This window comes from Myxine glutinosa, chromosome 1 (genome assembly GCF_964187855.1).
Source record: "Myxine glutinosa chromosome 1, kmMyxGlut1.1, whole genome shotgun sequence".
NCBI classification, from domain to species: Eukaryota; Metazoa; Chordata; class Myxini; order Myxiniformes; family Myxinidae; genus Myxine; species Myxine glutinosa.
This window is the reverse complement of record NC_136261.1, coordinates 165,153,206-165,178,663: the sequence shown is the minus strand read 5'-3', so window position 1 is coordinate 165,178,663 and position 25,458 is coordinate 165,153,206.

The window sequence follows — 25,458 nt, the reverse complement described above, 5'->3', positions numbered from 1 at the left end:
GTTCCCATGTGAAAGAATATGATTGGATAGGGCCGTGTCTGTCTCTTGTTCCTGTGGTGTAAGAATATGATTAGATAGGGCCGTGTCTGTCTCTTGTTCCCATGGGAAAGAATATGATTAGATAGGGCCGTGTCTGTCTCTTGTTCCCATGTGAAAGGCAATATGATTAGATAGGGCCGTGTCTGTCTCTTGTTCTGGGTGTGAAAGAATATGATTAGATAGGGCCGTGTCTGTCTCTTGTTCCCATGTGAAAGAATATGATTAGATAGGGGCCGTGTCTGTCTCTTGTTCCCATGTGAAGAATATGATAGATAGGGCCGTGTCTGTCTCTTGTTCCCATGTGAAAGAATATGATTAGATAGGGCCGTGTCTGTCTCTTGTTCCCATGTGAAAGAATATGATTAGATAGGGCCGTGTCTGTCTCTTGTTCCCATGTGAAGGAATATGATTAGATAGGGCCGTGTCTGTCTCTTGTTCCCTGTGTGAAAGAATATGATTAGATAGGGCCGTGTCTGTCTCTTGTTCCCATGTGAAAGAATATGATTAGATAGGGCCGTGTCTGTCTCTTGTTCCGTGTGAAAGAATATGATTAGATAGGGCCGTGTCTGTCTCTTGTTCCCATGTGAAAGAATATGATTAGATAGGGCCGTGTCTGTCTCTTGTTCTGGTGTGAAAGAATATGATTAGATAGGGCCGTGTCTGTCTCTTGTTCCCATGTGAAAGAATATGATTAGATAGGGCCGTGTCTGTCTCTTGTTCCCATGTGAAAGAATATGATTAGATAGGGCCGTGTCTGTCTCTTGTTCCCATGTGAAAGAATATGATTAGATAGGGCCGTGTCTGTCTCTTGTTCCCATGTGAAAGAATATGATTAGATAGGGCCGTGTCTGTCTCTTGTTCCCGTGTGAAAGAATATGATTAGATAGGGCCGTGTCTGTCTCTTGTTCCCATGTGAAAGAATATGATTAGATAGGGCCGTGTCTGTCTCTTGTTCCCGTGTGAAAGAATATGATTAGATAGGGCCGTGTCTGTCTCTTGTTCCCATGTGAAAGATATGATTAGATAGGGCCGTGTCTGTCTCTTGTTCCCATGTGAAAGAATATGATTAGATAGGGCCGTGTCTGTCTCTTGTTCCTGTGTGAAGAATATGATTAGATAGGGCCGTGTCTGTCTCTTGTTCCCATGTGAAAGAATATGATTAGATAGGGCCGTGTCTGTCTCTTGTTCCCATGTGAAAGAATATGATTAGATAGGGCCGTGTCTGTCTCTTGTTCTGGTGTGAAAGAATATGATTAGATAGGGCCGTGTCTGTCTCTTGTTCCTGTGTGAAAGAATATGATTAGATAGGGCCGTGTCTGTCTCTTGTTCCTGTGTGAAAGAATATGATTAGATAGGGCCGTGTCTGTCTCTTGTTCCCATGTGAAAGAATATGATTAGATAGGGCCGTGTCTGTCTCTTGTTCCTGTGTGAAAGAATATGATTAGATAGGGCCGTGTCTGTCTCTTGTCCCATGTGAAAGAATATGATTAGATAGGGCCGTGTCTGTCTCTTGTTCCCATGTGAAAGAATATGATTAGATAGGGCCGTGTCTGTCTCTTGTTCCCATGTGAAAGAATATGATTAGATAGGGCCGTGTCTGTCTCTTGTTCCCATGTGAAAGAATATGATTAGATAGGGCCGTGTCTGTCTCTTGTTCCCATGTGAAAGAATATGATTAGATAGGGCCGTGTCTGTCTCTTGTTCCTGTGTGAAAGAATATGATTAGATAGGGCCGTGTCTGTCTCTTGTTCCATGTGAAAGAATATGATTAGATAGGGCCGTGTCTGTCTCTTGTTCCCATGTGAAAGAATATGATTAGATAGGGCCGTGTCTGTCTCTTGTTCCTGTGTGAAAGAATATGATTAGATAGGGCCGTGTCTGTCTCTTGTTCCCTGTGTGAAAGAATATGATTAGATAGGGCCGTGTCTGTCTCTTGTTCCCATGTGAAAGAATATGATTAGATAGGGCCGTGTCTGTCTCTTGTTCCTGTGTGAAAGAATATGATTAGATAGGGCCGTGTCTGTCTCTTGTTCCAGTGTGAAAGAATATGATTAGATAGGGCCGTGTCTGTCTCTTGTTCCCATGTGAAAGAATATGATTAGATAGGGCCGTGTCTGTCTCTTGTTCCCATGTGAAAGAATATGATTAGATAGGGCCGTGTCTGTCTCTTGTTCCTGTGTGAAAGAATATGATTAGATAGGGCCGTGTCTGTCTCTTGTTCCCATGTGAAAGAATGTGATTAGATAGGGCCGTGTCTGTCTCTTGTTCCTGTGTGAAAGAATATGATTAGATAGGGCCGTGTCTGTCTCTTGTTCCCATGTGAAAGAATATGATTAGATAGGGCCGTGTCTGTCTCTTGTTCCCATGTGAAAGAATATGATTAGATAGGGCCATGTCTGTCTCTTGTTCCTTGTGTGAAAGAATATGATTAGATAGGGCCGTGTCTGTCTCTTGTTCCCATGTGAAAGAATATGATTAGATAGGGCCGTGTCTGTCTCTTGTTCCCATGTGAAAGAATATGATTAGATAGGGCCGTGTCTGTCTCTTGTTCCGGTGTGAAAGAATATGATTAGATAGGGCCGTGTCTGTCTCTTGTTCCTGTGTGAAAGAATATGATTAGATAGGGCCGTGTCTGTCTCTTGTTCCTGTGTGAAAGAATATGATTAGATAGGGCCGTGTCTGTCTCTTGTTCCCGTGTGAAAGAATATGATTAGATAGGGCCGTGTCTGTCTCTTGTTCCCATGTGAAAGAATATGATTAGATAGGGCCGTGTCTGTCTCTTGTTCCCATGTGAAAGAATATGATTAGATAGGGCCGTGTCTGTCTCTTGTTCCCATGTGAAAGAATATGATTAGATAGGGCCGTGTCTGTCTCTTGTTCCCATGTGAAAGAATATGATTAGATAGGGCCGTGTCTGTCTCTTGTTCCATGTGAAAGAATATGATTAGATAGGGCCGTGTCTGTCTCTTGTTCCTGTGTGAAAGAATATGATTAGATAGGGCCGTGTCTGTCTCTTGTTCCCATGTGAAAGAATATGATTAGATAGGGCCGTGTCTGTCTCTTGTTCCCATGTGAAAGAATATGATTAGATAGGGCCGTGTCTGTCTCTTGTTCCCATGTGAAAGAATATGATTAGATAGGGCCGTGTCTGTCTCTTGTTCCCATGTGAAAGAATATGATTAGATAGGGCCGTGTCTGTCTCTTGTTCCCATGTGAAAGAATATGATTAGATAGGGCCGTGTCTGTCTCTTGTTCCCATGTGAAAGAATATGATTAGATAGGGCCGTGTCTGTCTCTTGTTCCCATGTGAAAGAATATGATTAGATAGGGCCGTGTCTGTCTCTTGTTCCCGTGTGAAAGAATATGATTAGATAGGGCCGTGTCTGTCTCTTGTTCCATGTGAAAGAATATGATTAGATAGGGCCGTGTCTGTCTCTTGTTCCCGTGTGAAAGAATATGATTAGATAGGGCCGTGTCTGTCTCTTGTTCCGGTGTGAAAGAATATGATTAGATAGGGCCGTGTCTGTCTCTTGTTCCCATGTGAAAGAATATGATTAGATAGGGCCGTGTCTGTCTCTTGTTCCGGTGTGAAAGAATATGATTAGATAGGGCCGTGTCTGTCTCTTGTTCCCATGTGAAAGAATATGATTAGATAGGGCCGTGTCTGTCTCTTGTTCCGGTGTGAAAGAATATGATTAGATAGGGCCGTGTCTGTCTCTTGTTCCCATGTGAAAGAATATGAATAGATAGGGCCGTGTCTGTCTCTTGTTCCCAGTGTGAAAGAATATGATTAGATAGGGCCGTGTCTGTCTCTTGTTCCCATGTGAAAGAATATGATTAGATAGGGCCGTGTCTGTCTCTTGTTCCCATGTGAAAGAATATGATTAGATAGGGCCGTGTCTGTCTCTTGTTCCTGTGTGAAAGAATATGATTAGATAGGGCCGTGTCTGTCTCTTGTTCCCATGTGAAAGAATATGAATAGATAGGGCCGTGTCTGTCTCTTGTTCCCATGTGAAAGAATATGATTAGATAGGGCCGTGTCTGTCTCTTGTTCCTGTGTGAAAGAATATGATTAGATAGGGCGTGTCTGTCTCTTGTTCCATGTGAAAGAATATGATTAGATAGGGCCGTGTCTGTCTCTTGTTCCCGTGTGAAAGAATATGATTAGATAGGGCCGTGTCTGTCTCTTGTTCCCATGTGAAAGAATATGATTAGATAGGGCCGTGTCTGTCTCTTGTTCCCGTGTGAAAGAATATGATTAGATAGGGCCGTGTCTGTCTCTTGTTCCGTGTGAAAGAATATGATTAGATAGGGCCGTGTCTGTCTCTTGTTCCCATGTGAAAGAATATGATTAGATAGGGCCGTGTCTGTCTCTTGTTCCGGTGTGAAAGAATATGATTAGATAGGGCCGTGTCTGTCTCTTGTTCCCATGTGAAAGAATATGATTAGATAGGGCCGTGTCTGTCTCTTGTTCCGGTGTGAAAGAATATGATTAGATAGGGCCGTGTCTGTCTCTTGTTCCCATGTGAAAGAATATGAATAGATAGGGCCGTGTCTGTCTCTTGTTCCTGTGTGAAAGAATATGATTAGATAGGGCCGTGTCTATCTCTTGTTCCCATGTGAAAGAATATGAATAGATAGGGCCGTGTCTGTCTCTTGTTCCCATGTGAAAGAATATGATTAGATAGGGCCGTGTCTGTCTCTTGTTCCGGTGTGAAAGAATATGATTAGATAGGGCCGTGTCTGTCTCTTGTTCCCATGTGAAAGAATATGAATAGATAGGGCCGTGTCTGTCTCTTGTTCCCATGTGAAAGAATATGATTAGATAGGGCCGTGTCTGTCTCTTGTTCCTGTGTGAAAGAATATGATTAGATAGGGCGGTGTCTGTCTCTTGTTCCCATGTGAAAGAATATGATTAGATAGGGCCGTTGTCTGTCTCTTGTTCCCATGTGAAAGAATATGATTGGATAGGGCCGTGTCTGTCTCTTGTTCCTGTGTGAAAGAATATGATTAGATAGGGCCGTGTCTGTCTCTTGTTCCCATGTGAAAGAATATGATTAGATAGGGCCGTGTCTGTCTCTTGTTCCCATGTGAAAGAATATGATTAGATAGGGCCGTGTCTGTCTCTTGTTCCTGGTGTGAAAGAATATGATTAGATAGGGCCGTGTCTGTCTCTTGTTCCCATGTGAAAGAATATGATTAGATAGGGCCGTGTCTGTCTCTTGTTCCCATGTGAAAGAATATGATTAGATAGGGCCGTGTCTGTCTCTTGTTCCATGTGAAAGAATATGATTAGATAGGGCCGTGTCTGTCTCTTGTTCCCATGTGAAAGAATATGATTAGATAGGGCCGTGTCTGTCTCTTGTTCCCAGTGTGAAAGAATATGATTAGATAGGGCCGTGTCTGTCTCTTGTTCCTGTGTGAAAGAATATGATTAGATAGGGCCGTGTCTGTCTCTTGTTCCCATGTGAAAGAATATGATTAGATAGGGCCGTGTCTGTCTCTTGTTCCCATGTGAAAGAATATGATTAGATAGGGCCGTGTCTGTCTCTTGTTCCGTGTGAAAGAATATGATTAGATAGGGCCGTGTCTGTCTCTTGTTCCTGTGTGAAAGAATATGATTAGATAGGGCCGTGTCTGTCTCTTGTTCCCATGTGAAAGAATATGATTAGATAGGGCCGTGTCTGTCTCTTGTTCCGGTGTGAAAGAATATGATTAGATAGGGCCGTGTCTGTCTCTTGTTCCCATGTGAAAGAATATGATTAGATAGGGCCGTGTCTGTCTCTTGTTCCGGTGTGAAAGAATATGATTAGATAGGGCCGTGTCTGTCTCTTGTTCCCTGTGTGAAAGAATATGATTAGATAGGGCCGTGTCTGTCTCTTGTTCCCGTGTGAAAGAATATGATTAGATAGGGCCGTGTCTGTCTCTTGTTCCCTGTGTGAAAGAATATGATTAGATAGGGCCGTGTCTGTCTCTTGTTCCCATGTGAAAGAATAAGATTAGATAGGGCCGTGTCTGTCTCTTGTTCCGGTGTGAAAGAATATGATTAGATAGGGCCGTGTCTGTCTCTTGTTCCCGTGTGAAAGAATATGATTAGATAGGGCCGTGTCTGTCTCTTGTTCCCGTGTGAAAGAATATGATTAGATAGGGCCGTGTCTGTCTCTTGTTCCCATGTGAAAGAATATGATTAGATAGGGCCGTGTCTGTCTCTTGTTCCCGTGTGAAAGATTATGATTAGATAGGGCCGTGTCTGTCTCTTGTTCCCATGTGAAAGAATATGATTAGATAGGGCCGTGTCTGTCTCTTGTTCCGGTGTGAAAGAATATGATTAGATAGGGCCGTGTCTGTCTCTTGTTCCCATGTGAAAGAATATGAATAGATAGGGCCGTGTCTGTCTTTGTTCCCATGTGAAAGAATATGATTAGATAGGGCCGTGTCTGTCTCTTGTTCCTGTGTGAAAGAATATGATTAGATAGGGCCGTGTCTGTCTCTTGTCCCCATGTGAAAGAATATGATTAGATAGGGCCGTGTCTGTCTCTTGTTCCTGTGTGAAAGAATATGATTAGATAGGGCCGTGTCTGTCTCTTGTTCCCATGTGAAAGAATATGATTAGATAGGGCCGTGTCTGTCTCTTGTTCCCATGTGAAAGAATATGATTAGATAGGGCCGTGTCTGTCTCTTGTTCCTGTGTGAAAGAATATGATTAGATAGGGCCGTGTCTGTCTCTTGTTCCTGTGTGAAAGAATATGATTAGATAGGGCCGTGTCTGTCTCTTGTTCCCATGTGAAAGAATATGATTAGATAGGGCCGTGTCTGTCTCTTGTTCCTGTGTGAAAGAATATGATTAGATAGGGCCGTGTCTGTCTCTTGTCCCCATGTGAAAGAATATGATTAGATAGGGCCGTGTCTGTCTCTTGTTCCGGTGTGAAAGAATATGATTAGATAGGGCCGTGTCTGTCTCTTGTTCCCATGTGAAAGAATATGGTTAGATAGGGCCGTGTCTGTCTCTTGTTCCTGTGTGAAAGAATGTGATTAGATAGGGCCATGTCTGTCTCTTGTTCCTGTGTGAAAGAATATGATTAGATAGGGCCATGTCTGTCTCTTGTTCCTGTGTGAAAGAATATGATTAGATAGGGCCGTGTCTGTCTCTTGTTCCCATGTGAAAGAATATGATTAGATAGGGCCGTGTCTGTCTCTTGTTCCCATGTGAAAGAATATGATTAGATAGGGCCGTGTCTGTCTCTTGTTCCCATGTGAAAGAATATGATTAGATAGGGCCGTGTCTGTCTCTTGTTCCGGTGTGAAAGAATATGATTAGATAGGGCCGTGTCTGTCTCTTGTTCCTGTGTGAAAGAATATGATTAGATAGGGCCGTGTCTGTCTCTTGTTCCTGTGTGAAAGAATATGATTAGATAGGGCCGTGTCTGTCTCTTGTGCCCGTGTGAAAGAATATGATTAGATAGGGCCGTGTCTGTCTCTTGTTCCTGTGTGAAAGAATATGATTAGATAGGGCCGTGTCTGTCTCTTGTTCCCGTGTGAAAGAATATGATTAGATAGGGCCGTGTCTGTCTCTTGTTCCCGTGTGAAAGAATATGATTAGATAGGGCCGTGTCTGTCTCTTGTTCCCATGTGAAAGAATAAGATTAGATAGGGCCGTGTCTGTCTCTTGTTCCGGTGTGAAAGAATATGATTAGATAGGGCCGTGTCTGTCTCTTGTTCCCGTGTGAAAGAATATGATTAGATAGGGCCGTGTCTGTCTCTTGTTCCCGTGTGAAAGAATATGATTAGATAGGGCCGTGTCTGTCTCTTGTTCCCATGTGAAAGAATATGATTAGATAGGGCCGTGTCTGTCTCTTGTTCCCGTGTGAAAGATTATGATTAGATAGGGCCGTGTCTGTCTCTTGTTCCCATGTGAAAGAATATGATTAGATAGGGCCGTGTCTGTCTCTTGTTCCGGTGTGAAAGAATATGATTAGATAGGGCCGTGTCTGTCTCTTGTTCCCATGTGAAAGAATATGAATAGATAGGGCCGTGTCTGTCTTTTGTTCCCATGTGAAAGAATATGATTAGATAGGGCCGTGTCTGTCTCTTGTTCCTGTGTGAAAGAATATGATTAGATAGGGCCGTGTCTGTCTCTTGTCCCCATGTGAAAGAATATGATTAGATAGGGCCGTGTCTGTCTCTTGTTCCTGTGTGAAAGAATATGATTAGATAGGGCCGTGTCTGTCTCTTGTTCCCATGTGAAAGAATATGATTAGATAGGGCCGTGTCTGTCTCTTGTTCCCATGTGAAAGAATATGATTAGATAGGGCCGTGTCTGTCTCTTGTTCTGGTGTGAAAGAATATGATTAGATAGGGCCGTGTCTGTCTCTTGTTCCTGTGTGAAAGAATATGATTAGATAGGGCCGTGTCTGTCTCTTGTTCCTGTGTGAAAGAATATGATTAGATAGGGCCGTGTCTGTCTCTTGTTCCCATGTGAAAGAATATGATTAGATAGGGCCGTGTCTGTCTCTTGTTCCTGTGTGAAAGAATATGATTAGATAGGGCCGTGTCTGTCTCTTGTCCCCATGTGAAAGAATATGATTAGATAGGGCCGTGTCTGTCTCTTGTTCCGGTGTGAAAGAATATGATTAGATAGGGCCGTGTCTGTCTCTTGTTCCCATGTGAAAGAATATGATTAGATAGGGCCGTGTCTGTCTCTTGTTCCTGTGTGAAAGAATGTGATTAGATAGGGCCATGTCTGTCTCTTGTTCCTGTGTGAAAGAATATGATTAGATAGGGCCATGTCTGTCTCTTGTTCCTGTGTGAAAGAATATGATTAGATAGGGCCGTGACTGTCTCTTGTTCCCATGTGAAAGAATATGATTAGATAGGGCCGTGTCTGTCTCTTGTTCCCATGTGAAAGAATATGATTAGATAGGGCCGTGTCTGTCTCTTGTTCCCATGTGAAAGAATATGATTAGATAGGGCCGTGTCTGTCTCTTGTTCCGGTGTGAAAGAATATGATTAGATAGGGCCGTGTCTGTCTCTTGTTCCTGTGTGAAAGAATATGATTAGATAGGGCCGTGTCTGTCTCTTGTTCCTGTGTGAAAGAATATGATTAGATAGGGCCATGTCTGTCTCTTGTTCCTGTGTGAAAGAATATGATTAGATAGGGCCGTGTCTGTCTCTTGTTCCCATGTGAAAGAATATGATTAGATAGGGCCGTGTCTGTCTCTTGTTCCGGTGTGAAAGAATATGATTAGATAGGGCCGTGTCTGTCTCTTGTTCCCATGTGAAAGAATATGATTAGATAGGGCCGTGTCTGTCTCTTGTTCCCATGTGAAAGAATATGATTAGATAGGGCCGTGTCTGTCTCTTGTTCCGGTGTGAAAGAATATGATTAGATAGGGCCGTGTCTGTCTCTTGTTCCGGTGTGAAAGAATATGATTAGATAGGGCCGTGTCTGTCTCTTGTTCCCATGTGAAAGAATATGATTAGATAGGGCCGTGTCTATCTCTTGTTCCCATGTGAAAGAATATGATTAGATAGGGCCGTGTCTGTCTCTTGTTCCCATGTGAAAGAATATGATTAGATAGGGCCGTGTCTGTCTCTTGTTCCCATGTGAAAGAATATGATTAGATAGGGCCGTGTCTGTCTCTTGTTCCCATGTGAAAGAATATGATTAGATAGGGCCGTGTCTGTCTCTTGTTCCGGTGTGAAAGAATATGATTAGATAGGGCCGTGTCTGTCTCTTGTTCCCATGTGAAAGAATATGATTAGATAGGGCCGTGTCTGTCTCTTGTTCCCATGTGAAAGAATATGATTAGATAGGGCCGTGTCTGTCTCTTGTTCCCATGTGAAAGAATATGATTAGATAGGGCCGTGTCTGTCTCTTGTCCCCATGTGAAAGAATATGATTAGATAGGGCCGTGTCTGTCTCTTGTTCCGGTGTGAAAGAATATGATTAGATAGGGCCGTGTCTGTCTCTTGTTCCGGTGTGAAAGAATATGATTAGATAGGGCCGTGTCTGTCTCTTGTTCCCATGTGAAAGAATATGATTAGATAGGGCCGTGTCTGTCTCTTGTTCCTGTGTGAAAGAATATGATTAGATAGGGCCGTGTCTGTCTCTTGTGCCCGTGTGAAAGAATATGATTAGATAGGGCCGTGTCTGTCTCTTGTTCCCGTGTGAAAGAATATGATTAGATAGGGCCGTGTCTGTCTCTTGTTCCCATGTGAAAGAATATGATTAGATAGGGCCGTGTCTGTCTCTTGTTCCCGTGTGAAAGAATATGATTAGATAGGGCCGTGTCTGTCTCTTGTTCCCATGTGAAAGAATATGATTAGATAGGGCCGTGTCTGTCTCTTGTTCCGGTGTGAAAGAATATGATTAGATAGGGCCGTGTCTGTCTCCTGTTCCCATGTGAAAGAATATGATTAGATAGGGCCGTGTCTGTCTCTTGTTCCCGTGTGAAAGAATATGATTAGATAGGGCCGTGTCTGTCTCTTGTTCCCGTGTGAAAGAATATGATTAGATAGGGCCGTGTCTGTCTCTTGTTCCCATGTGAAAGAATATGATTAGATAGGGCCGTGTCTGTCTCTTGTTCCCGTGTGAAAGAATATGATTAGATAGGGCCGTGTCTGTCTCTTGTTCCCGTGTGAAAGAATATGATTAGATAGGGCCGTGTCTATCTCTTGTTCCCATGCGAAAGAATATGATTAGATAGGGCCGTGTCTGTCTCTTGTTCCCATGTGAAAGAATATGATTAGATAGGGCCGTGTCTATCTCTTGTTCCCATGTGAAAGAATATGATTAGATAGGGCCGTGTCTGTCTCTTGTTCCTGTGTGAAAGAATAAGATTAGATAGGGCCGTGTCTGTCTCTTGTTCCTGTGTGAAAGAATAAGATTAGATAGGGCCGTGTCTGTCTCTTGTTCCTGTGTGAAAGAATAAGATTAGATAGGGCCGTGTCTGTCTCATGTTCCCATGTGAAAGAATATGATTAGATAGGGCCGTGTCTGTCTCTTGTTCCTGTGTGAAAGAATAAGATTAGATAGGGCCGTGTCTGTCTCTTGTTCCGGTGTGAAAGAATATGATTAGATAGGGCCGTGTCTGTCTCTTGTTCCGGTGTGAAAGAATATGTTTAGATAGGGCCGTGTCTATCTCTTGTTCCTGTGTGAAAGAATATGATTAGATAGGGCCGTGTCTGTCTCTTGTTCCTGTGTGAAAGAATAAGATTAGATAGGGCCGTGTCTGTCTCTTGTTCCTGTGTGAAAGAATATGATTAGATAGGGCCGTGTCTGTCTCTTGTTCCCGTGTGAAAGAATATGATTAGATAGGGCCGTGTCTGTCTCTTGTTCCTGTGTGAAAGAATATGATTAGATAGGGCCGTGTCTATCTCTTGTTCCCGTGTGAAAGAATATGATTAGATAGGGCCGTGTCTGTCTCTTGTTCCCGTGTGAAAGAATATGATTAGATAGGGCCGTGTCTGTCTCTTGTTCCCGTGTGAAAGAATATGATTAGATAGGGCCGTGTCTATCTCTTGTTCCCATGTGAAAGAATATGATTAGATAGGGCCGTGTCTATCTCTTGTTCCCATGCGAAAGAATATGATTAGATAGGGCCGTGTCTGTCTCTTGTTCCCGTGTGAAAGAATATGATTAGATAGGGCCGTGTCTGTCTCTTGTTCCCGTGTGAAAGAATATGATTAGATAGGGCCGTGTCTGTCTCTTGTTCCCATGTGAAAGAATATGATTAGATAGGGCCGTGTCTGTCTCTTGTTCCCATGTGAAAGAATATGATTAGATAGGGCCGTGTCTGTCTCTTGTCCCCATGTGAAAGAATATGATTAGATAGGGCCGTGTCTGTCTCTTGTTCCGGTGTGAAAGAATATGATTAGATAGGGCCGTGTCTGTCTCTTGTTCCGGTGTGAAAGAATATGATTAGATAGGGCCGTGTCTGTCTCTTGTTCCCATGTGAAAGAATATGATTAGATAGGGCCGTGTCTGTCTCTTGTTCCTGTGTGAAAGAATATGATTAGATAGGGCCGTGTCTGTCTCTTGTGCCCGTGTGAAAGAATATGATTAGATAGGGCCGTGTCTGTCTCTTGTTCCCGTGTGAAAGAATATGATTAGATAGGGCCGTGTCTGTCTCTTGTTCCCATGTGAAAGAATATGATTAGATAGAGCCGTGTCTGTCTCTTGTTCCCGTGTGAAAGAATATGATTAGATAGGGCCGTGTCTGTCTCTTGTTCCCATGTGAAAGAATATGATTAGATAGGGCCGTGTCTGTCTCTTGTTCCGGTGTGAAAGAATATGATTAGATAGGGCCGTGTCTGTCTCCTGTTCCCATGTGAAAGAATATGATTAGATAGGGCCGTGTCTGTCTCTTGTTCCCGTGTGAAAGAATATGATTAGATAGGGCCGTGTCTGTCTCTTGTTCCCGTGTGAAAGAATATGATTAGATAGGGCCGTGTCTGTCTCTTGTTCCCATGTGAAAGAATATGATTAGATAGGGCCGTGTCTGTCTCTTGTTCCCGTGTGAAAGAATATGATTAGATAGGGCCGTGTCTGTCTCTTGTTCCCGTGTCAAAGAATATGATTAGATAGGGCCGTGTCTATCTCTTGTTCCCATGCGAAAGAATATGATTAGATAGGGCCGTGTCTGTCTCTTGTTCCCATGTGAAAGAATATGATTAGATAGGGCCGTGTCTATCTCTTGTTCCCATGTGAAAGAATATGATTAGATAGGGCCGTGTCTGTCTCTTGTTCCTGTGTGAAAGAATAAGATTAGATAGGGCCGTGTCTGTCTCTTGTTCCTGTGTGAAAGAATAAGATTAGATAGGGCCGTGTCTGTCTCTTGTTCCTGTGTGAAAGAATAAGATTAGATAGGGCCGTGTCTGTCTCATGTTCCCATGTGAAAGAATATGATTAGATAGGACCGTGTTCTGTCTCTTGTTCCATGTGAAAGAATATGATTAGATAGGGCCGTGTCTGTCTCTTGTTCCCATGTGAAAGAATATGATTAGATAGGGCCGTGTCTGTCTCTTGTTCCCATGTGAAAGAATATGATTAGATAGGGCCGTGTCTGTCTCTTGTTCCCATGTGAAAGAATATGATTAGATAGGGCCGTGTCTGTCTCTTGTTCCCATGTGAAAGAATATGATTAGATAGGGCCGTGTCTGTCTCTTGTTCCCATGTGAAAGAATATGATTAGATAGGGCCGTGTCTGTCTCTTGTTCCCATGTGAAAGAATATGATTAGATAGGGCCGTGTCTGTCTCTTGTTCCCATGTGAAAGAATATGATTAGATAGGGCCGTGTCTGTCTCTTGTTCCCATGTGAAAGAATATGATTAGATAGGGCCGTGTCTGTCTCTTGTTCCCGTGTGAAAGAATATGATTAGATAGGGCCGTGTCTGTCTCTTGTTCCCATGTGAAAGAATATGATTAGATAGGGCCGTGTCTGTCTCTTGTTCCCGTGTGAAAGAATATGATTAGATAGGGCCGTGTCTGTCTCTTGTTCCCATGTGAAAGAATATGATTAGATAGGGCCGTGTCTGTCTCTTGTTCCCATGTGAAAGAATATGATTAGATAGGGCCGTGTCTGTCTCTTGTTCCCGTGTGAAAGAATATGATTAGATAGGGCCGTGTCTGTCTCTTGTTCCCATGTGAAAGAATATGATTAGATAGGGCCGTGTCTGTCTCTTGTTCCCATGTGAAAGAATATGATTAGATAGGGCCGTGTCTGTCTCTTGTTCCCATGTGAAAGAATATGATTAGATAGGGCCGTGTCTGTCTCTTGTTCCCATGTGAAAGAATATGATTAGATAGGGCCGTGTCTGTCTCTTGTTCCCATGTGAAAGAATATGATTAGATAGGGCCGTGTCTGTCTCTTGTTCCCATGTGAAAGAATATGATTAGATAGGGCCGTGTCTGTCTCTTGTTCCGGTGTGAAAGAATATGATTAGATAGAGCCGTGTCTGTCTCTTGTTCCCATGTGAAAGAATATGATTAGATAGGGCCGTGTCTGTCTCTTGTTCCCATGTGAAAGAATATGATTAGATAGGGCCGTGTCTGTCTCTTGTTCCCATGTGAAAGAATATGATTAGATAGGGCCGTGTCTGTCTCTTGTTCCCATGTGAAAGAATATGATTAGATAGGGCCGTGTCTGTCTCTTGTTCCCATGTGAAAGAATATGATTAGATAGGGCCGTGTCTGTCTCTTGTTCCCGTGTGAAAGAATATGATTAGATAGGGCCGTGTCTGTCTCTTGTTCCCATGTGAAAGAATATGATTAGATAGGGCCGTGTCTGTCTCTTGTTCCCGTGTGAAAGAATATGATTAGATAGGGCCGTGTCTGTCTCTTGTTCCGGTGTGAAAGAATATGATTAGATAGGGCCGTGTCTGTCTCTTGTTCCCATGTGAAAGAATATGATTAGATAGGGCCGTGTCTGTCTCTTGTTCCGGTGTGAAAGAATATGATTAGATAGGGCCGTGTCTGTCTCTTGTTCCCATGTGAAAGAATATGATTAGATAGGGCCGTGTCTGTCTCTTGTTCCCATGTGAAAGAATATGATTAGATAGGGCCGTGTCTGTCTCTTGTTCCGGTGTGAAAGAATATGATTAGATAGGGCCGTGTCTGTCTCTTGTTCCCATGTGAAAGAATATGAATAGATAGGGCCGTGTCTGTCTCTTGTTCCCATGTGAAAGAATATGATTAGATAGGGCCGTGTCTGTCTCTTGTTCCTGTGTGAAAGAATATGATTAGATAGGGCCATGTCTGTCTCTTGTTCCCATGTGAAAGAATGTGATTAGATAGGGCTGTGTCTGTCTCTTGTTCCTGTGTGAAAGAATATGATTAGATAGGGCCATGTCTGTCTCTTGTTCCTGTGTGAAAGAATATGATTAGATAGGGCCGTGTCTGTCTCTTGTTCCCATGTGAAAGAATATGATTAGATAGGGCCGTGTCTGTCTCTTGTTCCCATGTGAAAGAATATGATTAGATAGGGCCGTGTCTGTCTCTTGTTCCGGTGTGAAAGAATATGATTAGATAGGGCCGTGTCTGTCTCTTGTTCCTGTGTGAAAGAATATGATTAGATAGGGCCGTGTCTGTCTCTTGTTCCTGTGTGAAAGAATATGATTAGATAGGGCCGTGTCTGTCTCTTGTTCCCGTTTGAAAGAATATGATTAGATAGGGCCGTGTCTGTCTCTTGTTCCCATGTGAAGGAATATGATTAGATAGGGCCGTGTCTGTCTCTTGTTCCCATGTGAAAGAATATGATTAGATAGGGCCGTGTCTGTCTCTTGTTCCCATGTGAAAGAATATGATTAGATAGGGCCGTGTCTGTCTCTTGTTCCCATGTGAAAGAATATGATTAGATAGGGCCGTGTCTGTCTCTTGTTCCCATGTGAAAGAATATGATTAGATAGGGCCGTGTCTGTCTCTTGTTCCGGTGTGAAAGAATATGATTAGACAGAGCCGTGTCTGTCTCTTGTTCCCATGTGAAAGAATATGATTAGATAGGGCCGTGTCTGTCTCTTGTTCCCATGTGAAAGAATATGATTAGATAGGGCCGTGTCTGTCTCTTGTTCCCATGTGAAAGAATATGATTAGATAGGGCCGTGTCTGTCTCTTGTTCCCATGTGAAAGAATATGATTAGATAGGGCCGTGTCTGTCTCTTGTTCCCATGTGAAAGAATATGATTAGATAGGGCCGTGTCTGTCTCTTGTTCCCGTGTGAAAGAATATGATTAGATAGGGCCGTGTCTGTCTCTTGTTCCCATGTGAAAGAATATGATTAGATAGGGCCGTGTCTGTCTCTTGTTCCCGTGTGAAAGAATATGATTAGATAGGGCCGTGTCTGTCTCTTGTTCCGGTGTGAAAGAATATGATTAGATAGGGCCGTGTCTGTCTCTTGTTCCCATGTGAAAGAATATGATTAGATAGGGCCGTGTCTGTCTCTTGTTCCGGTGTGAAAGAATATGATTAGATAGGGCCGTGTCTGTCTCTTGTTCCCATGTGAAAGAATATGATTAGATAGGGCCGTGTCTGTCTCTTGTTCCCATGTGAAAGAATATGATTAGATAGGGCCGTGTCTGTCTCTTGTTCCGGTGTGAAAGAATATGATTAGATAGGGCCGTGTCTGTCTCTTGTTCCCATGTGAAAGAATATGATTAGATAGGGCGGTGTCTGTCTCTTGTTCCCATGTGAAAGAATATGATTAGATAGGGCCGTGTCTGTCTCTTGTTCCCATGTGAAAGAATATGATTAGATAGGGCCGTGTCTGTCTCTTGTTCCTGTGTGAAAGAATATGATTAGATAGGGCCGTGTCTGTCTCTTGTTCCCATGTGAAAGAATATGATTAGATAGGGCCGTGTCTGTCTCTTGTTCCTGTGTGAAAGAATATGATTAGATAGGGCGGTGTCTGTCTCTTGTTCCCATGTGAAAGAATATGATTAGATAGGGCCGTGTCTGTCTCTTGTTCCCATGTGAAAGAATATGATTAGATAGGGCCGTGTCTGTCTCTTGTTCCTGTGTGAAAGAATATGAATAGATAGGGCCGTGTCTGTCTCTTGTTCCCATGTGAAAGAATATGATTAGATAGGGCCGTGTCTGTCTCTTGTTCCTGTGTGAAAGAATATGATTAGATAGGGCAGTGTCTGTCTCTTGTTCCCGTGTGAAAGAATATGATTAGATAGGGCCGTGTCTGTCTCTTGTTCCCATGTGAAAGAATATGATTAGATAGGGCCGTGTCTGTCTCTTGTTCCTGTGTGAAAGAATATGAATAGATAGGGCGGTGTCTGTCTCTTGTTCCCATGTGAAAGAATATGATTAGATAGGGCCGTGTCTGTCTCTTGTTCCCATGTGAAAGAATATGATTAGATAGGGCCGTGTCTGTCTCTTGTTCCTGTGTGAAAGAATATGAATAGATAGGGCCGTGTCTGTCTCTTGTTCCCATGTGAAAGAATATGATTAGATAGGGCCGTGTCTGTCTCTTGTTCCTGTGTGAAAGAATATGATTAGATAGGGCGGTGTCTGTCTCTTGTTCCCATGTGAAAGAATATGATTAGATAGGGCCGTGTCTGTCTCTTGTTCCTGTGTGAAAGAATATGATTAGATAGGGCCGTGTCTGTCTCTTGTTCCCATGTGAAAGAATATGATTAGATAGGGCCGTGTCTGTCTCTTGTTCCCATGTGAAAGAATATGATTAGATAGGGCCGTGTCTGTCTCTTGTTCTGGTGTGAAAGAATATGATTAGATAGGGCCGTGTCTGTCTCTTGTTCCCATGTGAAAGAATATGATTAGATAGGGCCGTGTCTGTCTCTTGTTCCCATGTGAAAGAATATGATTAGACAGGGCCGTGTCTGTCTCTTGTTCCCATGTGAAAGAATATGATTAGATAGGGCCGTGTCTGTCTCTTGTTCCCATGTGAAAGAATATGATTAGATAGGGCCGTGTCTGTCTCTTGTTCCCGTGTGAAAGAATATGATTAGATAGGGCCGTGTCTGTCTCTTGTTCCTGTGTGAAAGAATATGATTAGATAGGGCCGTGTCTGTCTCTTGTTCCCATGTGAAAGAATATGATTAGATAGGGCCGTGTCTGTCTCTTGTTCCCATGTGAAAGAACATGATTAGATAGGGCCGTGTCTGTATCTTGTTCCGGTGTGAAAGAATATGATTAGATAGGGCCGTGTCTGTCTCTTGTTCCTGTGTGAAAGAATATGATTAGATAGGGCCGTGTCTGTCTCTTGTTCCGGTGTGAAAGAATATGATTAGATAGGGCCGTGTCTGTCTCTTGTTCCCATGTGAAAGAATATGATTAGATAGGGCCGTGTCTGTCTCTTGTTCCGGTGTGAAAGAATATGATTAGATAGGGCCGTGTCTGTCTCTTGTTCCTGTGTGAAAGAATATGATTAGATAGGGCCGTGTCTGTCTCTTGTTCCCGTGTGAAAGAATATGATTAGATAGGGCCGTGTCTGTCTCTTGTTCCCGTGTGAAAGAATATGATTAGATAGGGCCGTGTCTGTCTCTTGTTCCCGTGTGAAAGAATATGATTAGATAGGGCCGTGTCTGTCTCTTGTTCCCGTGTGAAAGAATATGATTAGATAGGGCCGTGTCTGTCTCTTGTTCCCATGTGAAAGAATAAGATTAGATAGGGCCGTGTCTGTCTCTTGTTCCGGTGTGAAAGAATATGATTAGATAGGGCCGTGTCTGTCTCTTGTTCCTGTGTGAAAGAATATGATTAGATAGGGCCATGTCTGTCTCTTGTTCCTGTGTGAAAGAATATGGTTAGATAGGGCCGTGTCTGTCTCTTGTTCCTGTTTGAAAGAATATGATTAGATAGGGCCGTGTCTGTCTCTTGTTCCCATGTGAAAGAATATGATTAGATAGGGCCGTGTCTGTCTCTTGTTCCGGTGTGAAAGAATATGATTAGATAGGGCCGTGTCTGTCTCTTGTTCCCATGTGAAAGAATATGATTAGATAGGGCCGTGTCTGTCTCTTGTTCCGGTGTGAAAGAATATGATTAGATAGGGCCGTGTCTGTCTCTTGTTCCGGTGTGAAAGAATATGATTAGATAGGGCCGTGTCTGTCTCTTGTTCCCATGTGAAAGAATATGATTAGATAGGGCCGTGTCTGTCTCTTGTTCCGGTGTGAAAGAATATGATTAGATAGGGCCGTGTCTGTCTCTTGTTCCTGTGTGAAAGAATATGATTAGATAGGGCCATGTCTGTCTCTTGTTCCTGTGTGAAAGAATATGATTAGATAGGGCCATGTCTGTCTCTTGTTCCTGTGTGAAAGAATATGATTAGATAGGGCCGTGTCTGTCTCTTGTTCCCATGTGAAAGAATATGATTAGATAGGGCTGTGTCTGTCTCTTGTTCCCATGTGAAAGAATATGATTAGATAGGGCCGTGTCTGTCTCTTGTTCCTGTGTGAAAGAATATGATTAGATAGGGCCGTGTCTGTCTCTTGTTCCCATGTGAAAGAATATGATTAGATAGGGCCGTGTCTGTCTCTTGTTCCCATGTGAAAGAATATGATTAGATAGGGCCATGTCTGTCTCTTGTTCCTGTGTGAAAGAATATGATTAGATAGGGCCGTGTCTGTCTCTTGTTCCTGTGTGAAAGAATATGATTAGATAGGGCCGTGTCTGTCTCTTGTTCCTGTGTGAAAGAATATGATTAGATAGGGCCGTGTCTGTCTCTTGTTCCCATGTGAAAGAATATTGTTACGGACACGGCTTAAGATGTTGCTTGACCGAGCGGAATGGCCACCGTGTTCGCACAGTTTACCCGATTACCCCCAACTCACCCGATTCCACTCGAACGTTGGCCAAATCGCGCTACGCTAAATCAATGAAGGAAAGGACACAACGACTGGGATAAATGAAACGATGCAAGGGGTACAGTTCTCAAGACCTCCGGAGGAGGATATAATTAGTGGTGGAGAAAAGGGGTAGATTACAAGGTAATGAGGTAAAGACACAGAAGAGATAGGCACTTAGACACAATCTTATCTATCCCAGACAGACCACAGACAAACGGAACAAGACTGACTTACACAGGGATTGATGGCAGGGAAGGACAGGCAGTCGATAGCACAAGGTGCACCTTGGCTCAGGGGCAGAATCAAGCACGGTCCAGTCCAGAGATGCGGGGAGGTGTCACAGCGCTCGGAGGTGGCGTCCTTCTCTCTTCAAGCTCAGCGCGCATCTGACGTCACCTCCCTCTTCCTGCGCATGCTCAGCGGGGAGTCACATGCCCTCGGCTCGTTGGCTCCGCCCCAGATGGGACCGGTCCGCCGCTTCTATTGGGTGCGGGGGTTACCGGGCTCCGCCCTTGACGAGGAGCTGACAGCGAGCCCCTACTTGGTAACCCCGTCAAGCACATGTTCAATGGCGGCTCGTTGGAAAGGCCTGGTGTTGCTCCCAACACCCCCTACCAACCAAGCCGGAGGGAGGACGCGCACTCAACACGCCGCCGCCGTTGTTGTTGTTGTTGTTGTTGTTGCTGAACCGTGAGGAAGAGCTGCGGGGAGGTATTGGGAGGTCCTAAACTTCCTAACGGTGCCATACAATCACATTCTGGTGCAACGAAGAGTCAGAATTAATGGAAACGAATCCTTAACTGACATAGACTAAGAATAACTAGCAAGATGTCCTATCGTTGTCTACTTGAGATGCGGTGGACCTGGATGCGACATTTAATGGGGGAAATAGGGGGAGGTCGGGTCTACAGAGTGTTGTTTACAGAAAATGGGACTAGGGAATGGGGGATTGGGGATAGTTGGGAAGTATGGAGGAAATAGGGGAATATTTACAAGCGGATATGGATGGATGTAAATCCCATATCCGCAACATTGCACCCTTCTCTACCTCGGGGCGTGCCGACCCGATAAATTTTTACCTACTTTAGTGTGGCACTCGGATGTAGTTCCCTCTACTATTAACTCAACCCTGAGTGCGACAGTTTTACAGATGTTCACAAATGAGTAAATATGTCCCCCTGCGACGTTGCACCCTTCTCCTCACAGAACCACACCCACAGGATAACCGAATCGCAGAAAGGTCTTCAAACTAAACATACAGCCGGTAGGGAGCATCATTTATACAACACTACACTGATATTTACCCTACGATCCAGGACCTGTTCTTTGAGGAACACATGCAGATGTTATGCATAGAGAGAGCACGCATGCCAGCATCGATACACCAACCCACGAGTGCCCTGTGGCCCTACGGCCTTTAATAATGTGCAGAGCACCCCGTCCAAGCACCAAAAGCACCACCCCATTACACACAGTCAGCACCATCCGGTGCACCAATAAAGTGTTCAATAAAAACAAAAGCACAATCAAGTGTCCATGGTCACCGGTGGTGTCGCAGCCGGCCGATGTTCTGCCGCTGGTCTTGCCTTCTTGGAGTGCACTTGGCCTTCTGGCTTCTTTAGAAATAAAGAAAGGCGCCAACTGCGTCCATTTCTGAATTGTGGCCGTCAGGGGGGCCAACTAAAAGTGGTTCACCTGTATGGCATAGGTGCCACGTTGACCCAGAGGTCCATCAACGGGTGGTGCTTGCCCGCAAAAGAACTGCGGTCCATGGTGGGTGGCCACAAAAATTGCGGTCCATATGGTGTATCGATCCAGGCAGCAAGCAGCGGAAGTACAGGCCCACAACTGCGGAGCCAGCACCTCTCTCTCCTCTCTCTCTGCCCCAAAGCCAGATCCTCGGAGGTGGGAGACAAAAGAAGACAAGTGAGTAAGGTGGTAAGGGCGCAAAAGTGCATGCAATATAAGGTAATGCACACTGGGGGCACATGGGAACCAGGTGAGACAGGTACGTTCCTACCGTACGCCCCCCCCCCCCACCAGGTAACCTACATTGCCCCTCCCTTACCCCTTACTGTATCCACAAAACACAACACTACCCATAAACATCTACTTTACACATCAACAAACGTCCCTACTGTCTTCCCCGTTCCTCCCATAAACCAAATTCGTCTTCTCTCCCTCCTAACCAATCAAATTTGCCATTTTCAACTCTCATCAAAATTTGCCATCTCCAACTCAACATCAAAATTTGCCATCACCAATTCATCATCAGTCCCTCCTAAGGAGGGAGAGATGGAATCACCCCAATGTCTCATCCACGTCGTGATGCGTCTCACAAATCCACACAGCAATTCTCCTTTCCTGCAACACAGAACAAAGGAACACAGGTGTGGAGTCATCATCATCACCTCAGGTAAGTGGCTGCGTATGGTGCGACAGGTTCATCAATCCTAACTATTTCCTAAATGACTTTAACAACTTTACATTACCCGGGGACTTTCCCTGCCAATCCATTGGCCAACTTACACTATGGGTTCTAAAAACCAATTCCCATTGACCAAACTGTGGTGCTTCTCAAGTTGGGGTCTCACTCCCCCGATTCATCACTCGGTGCCCCCGCACAATTTCGGTGGCTGGGTCGTGTGACGCTCCTAGCTGGTCCGCCCACCTGCACACCTCCACCACTGTTGTTGCCTACCGAGCTCACCTGCTCCTCACCCTAACCTAACTAACTGGGGAAGGCCCTCTCGCACTCTCACCCCCTCAGTGCCCTCTCTGGCACGGCCTGCCCGATCCACACCCGGGATCCTCAGGCACCCACTGACACTAACGGCTCCCAGAGCCCACCTGCGGCCTCACCTGGTCGACATCTAACAGTGGCGGAGTGCCCAACCATTCACACTCATACTAACAGGCCACACGACCAGCCAATTTCACCACACCAATGCACCCATCCACAATACCATTCTGCAACCGCACCACAAATGCCAATATCCAACCACAATTTACCTATACCCTCTACCTAACACTTACACTACCCGCCCCGGGTACTCGTGAAAGGGGTCCACTCTTCCCCCATCCACACCTTCGCACCATGCACACCACTCCGTACCACTTACTCCAACTCTCTCCACACCACTCATTCCAATACTCCATGTATTCCACACACCTGTACTTGCACACCTGTGCTCTCATACTTGGTGCCGCCTGCACCCTTCTCTCCCCCAAGCGCATTCGCGCTGATCCACAACACTCACTACTCATACACTGCTCCACACACCTGTCCAGTTCTCACACAGCATCATCTCATCTAACTACTCCCCTCTGAAACTTGCGCTTCCCAGTCGTCCCTTTAAACTATTGCGCTCCCTCGTCATTATCATCCATACTAATCTACCTGCGTCCCCTCTACAGGTATCAGTCACTAACTAAACCTTAACGTTACCTAATGTCAATCTCTTCTAGATCCCTACACACAATATCCTAACCCACCCGGGCTAGTTTTCACTGCCATCAACCCCATAAGCTATAGCGCATTTGCCCCACCATGGGAAGGGTGGCAGGGATGCCACCCTTACCCACCGGGCCCATCGCTCATCAATCCCCCAGTCCTCTGGCACTAATAAGCCCCCCTTATTCAGAGGTACTGGGTCCCGCCTCGGCATCTAAAGCCGAGGCAATCCACGGGGGCGCCTGCTCGCCGGTGTAAGGCCTTATCCGGTCGGCGTGGACGATCCGAGGGAGGGCTCGTGGCCCCATTTTGATTTTTACTACCACGTCACAGACTTGCGACAGGACGACCCCCGGGCCTTGCCAGGGAGAGGTGAGTTTCGGGCACCTACCCTTCCTCCTCCGGGGGTTGAAGAACCAAATCTTCATCCCCGGAGTGTACTGACTCCCCTGGCTCCGGTGGTCGTACCTGCGCTTCATCTTTTCCCCCGCCAGATGGAGTTGGCGGCGGGCGAAGGCTTGGACTAGCTCCATGCCTTCCTCTAGGTGACGTGCGTACCCCTCCCTCGGCGGGTTAACCACTGTGTCTGGCACGGGACCGCATAGCAAGTCGGCGGGAGCCCGTAACTCCCGCCCATACATAAGCAACGCTGGACTGCATGCGGTGGCCCCGTGCTGGCTGGTTCGGTAGGCCATGAGCAAATAAGGGAGATGTTCGTCCCAGTCATCCTGACGGGTGGCGGTGAACAGTGCCAGTTGTTGGATTAAAGTTCGGTTGAATCTTTCCACCATCCCGTCAGATTGAGGTCTTAAAGGCGTTGGTCTTGTTTTCCGAATTGACAGGAGACTGCACACATCTTTTAGCAATTTGCTCTCAACATTTCGTCCCTGGTCGGTGTGCAACTCCTGTGGAATCCCATGCCGGCACACAAATCCTTCCACGAAGGCCTGCGCTACCACCCCTGCTTCTTGGTTGGGGAGGGCGTAGGCCTCCGGCCACTTGGTGAAGTAGTCCATCACAACGAGGATGTACTTATTACCTAGGCGGGTGCGGGGTAGTGGGCCTAGGATATCCATGGCCACCCGCTCTAGGGGGGCCCCCACCTGGTGTAATTGAAGGGGGGCCCTCATCCTCCGTGCTGGTCCCTTTTTGGCAGTACAGGCGTCGCATCTCCGACACCAGTCCTGTATGTCGCGGCCCATATTCACCCAATAAAACCTCCGGCGTACCTGCGATGTCGTCTTTGTCCTGCCCAAATGGCCGCCGGGGCGGGTACCATGCACCTGTTGCAATATATCGGTCTTAAATTTATTTGGGACTACCACCAGCCAGGAAGTTTTATCAGAGGGAACCTCCACCCACTTGCGATACAAGATGTTATCTTTCAATTCCAGGGTTTTCCACTGAGCCCAATATGCCTTGGTCTGTGCCCCGAGGGGGGTGACCTCTTCCCCATTAGGTCTTTGCCCCAATCTCACCCATTCGTGCACCGGCCCCAGTACGGGGTCCTCCCGCTGGGCCGTGCTCCATGCCAAAGTTCCGAATTCCTCATCCGCGGTTAGTGGCAAAATTGGCCCTCTCACCCGGGTTGCCCGGAGGACGAGAATCGGGGCGGAATCGCCCAATTGCTCCCTCTCCTCGTGTCTCGCACAAAATTTACAGTTTTCCCCCAGACAAGGCCGCCGAGAGAGTGCGTCCGCATTACCATGGGCCTTCCCGGCCCTATGGGCCACATCAAAATCGTACTGCTGCAACTTTTCCAACCACCTTGCAATTTGGCCCTCCGGTTCCTTGAACCGAAGGAGCCATTGCAAGGAGGAATGGTCAGTTCTAACCAAAAATTTCCGCCCGTACAGGTACGGGTGGAAATGGTTCATGGCAGCCAGCATAGCCAATAACTCTTTGCGAGTGACACAATAATTTCGCTCGGGCCTACTTAAGGCCCGACTATAGTAACCAATCACTCTCTCCACGCCCTCCTGTGTCTGAGACAAAACTGCGCCCAATCCTTCCTGGCTCGCATCCGTGTCCAGGGTAAATGCCCCGTTGCTAGTGGGGTAAGCTAGAAGGGGTGCGGATGTTAGACACCCCTTCAATTTTTGGAAGGCCTCGTGGCACTCCCGTGTCCAATTAAATCGCGTCCCCTTCTCCGTAAGCCGGTGGAGGGGACGGGCCAACTCCGCAAATTTCGCCACAAAGCGCCGGTAGTAGGAGCAGAGTCCCAAAAATCCCCGCACCTCTTTGATGGTACGTGGTGTTGGAGAATTATTAACAATTACTGGTGTTATGTTAGTAAAACTTCAAGAGACTCGGTTTAGCAAAATCAATGTTTTATTCACTTTAGAGAATTTGTTGTATACTAAGCCGAGATCTTTAATGAGTCTGTTCCAGAGTTTGTTGAAGCTCGTTCAGTTGTTGACAATCTCCAGTTGGTTGATCAGTTTCAACTGGTCTTCAGTTTTCACTCCTCTTCAGTTCACTGTCCCAGTCCACTCTTCTCTCTTCCTCTCCTCGCAACTTTCTCCTGGTTTTAAAGCCCCAAACTCCTTTGATGTTGCAGAGCATGCAGGGTGTTCCTTATCCAAAACCTTATTTGGCTCTCTCGGCCAGCAAATACTTATTTCTGTTCAAGAGGTCAAATACTCTGACCTGCTGGAAGAAG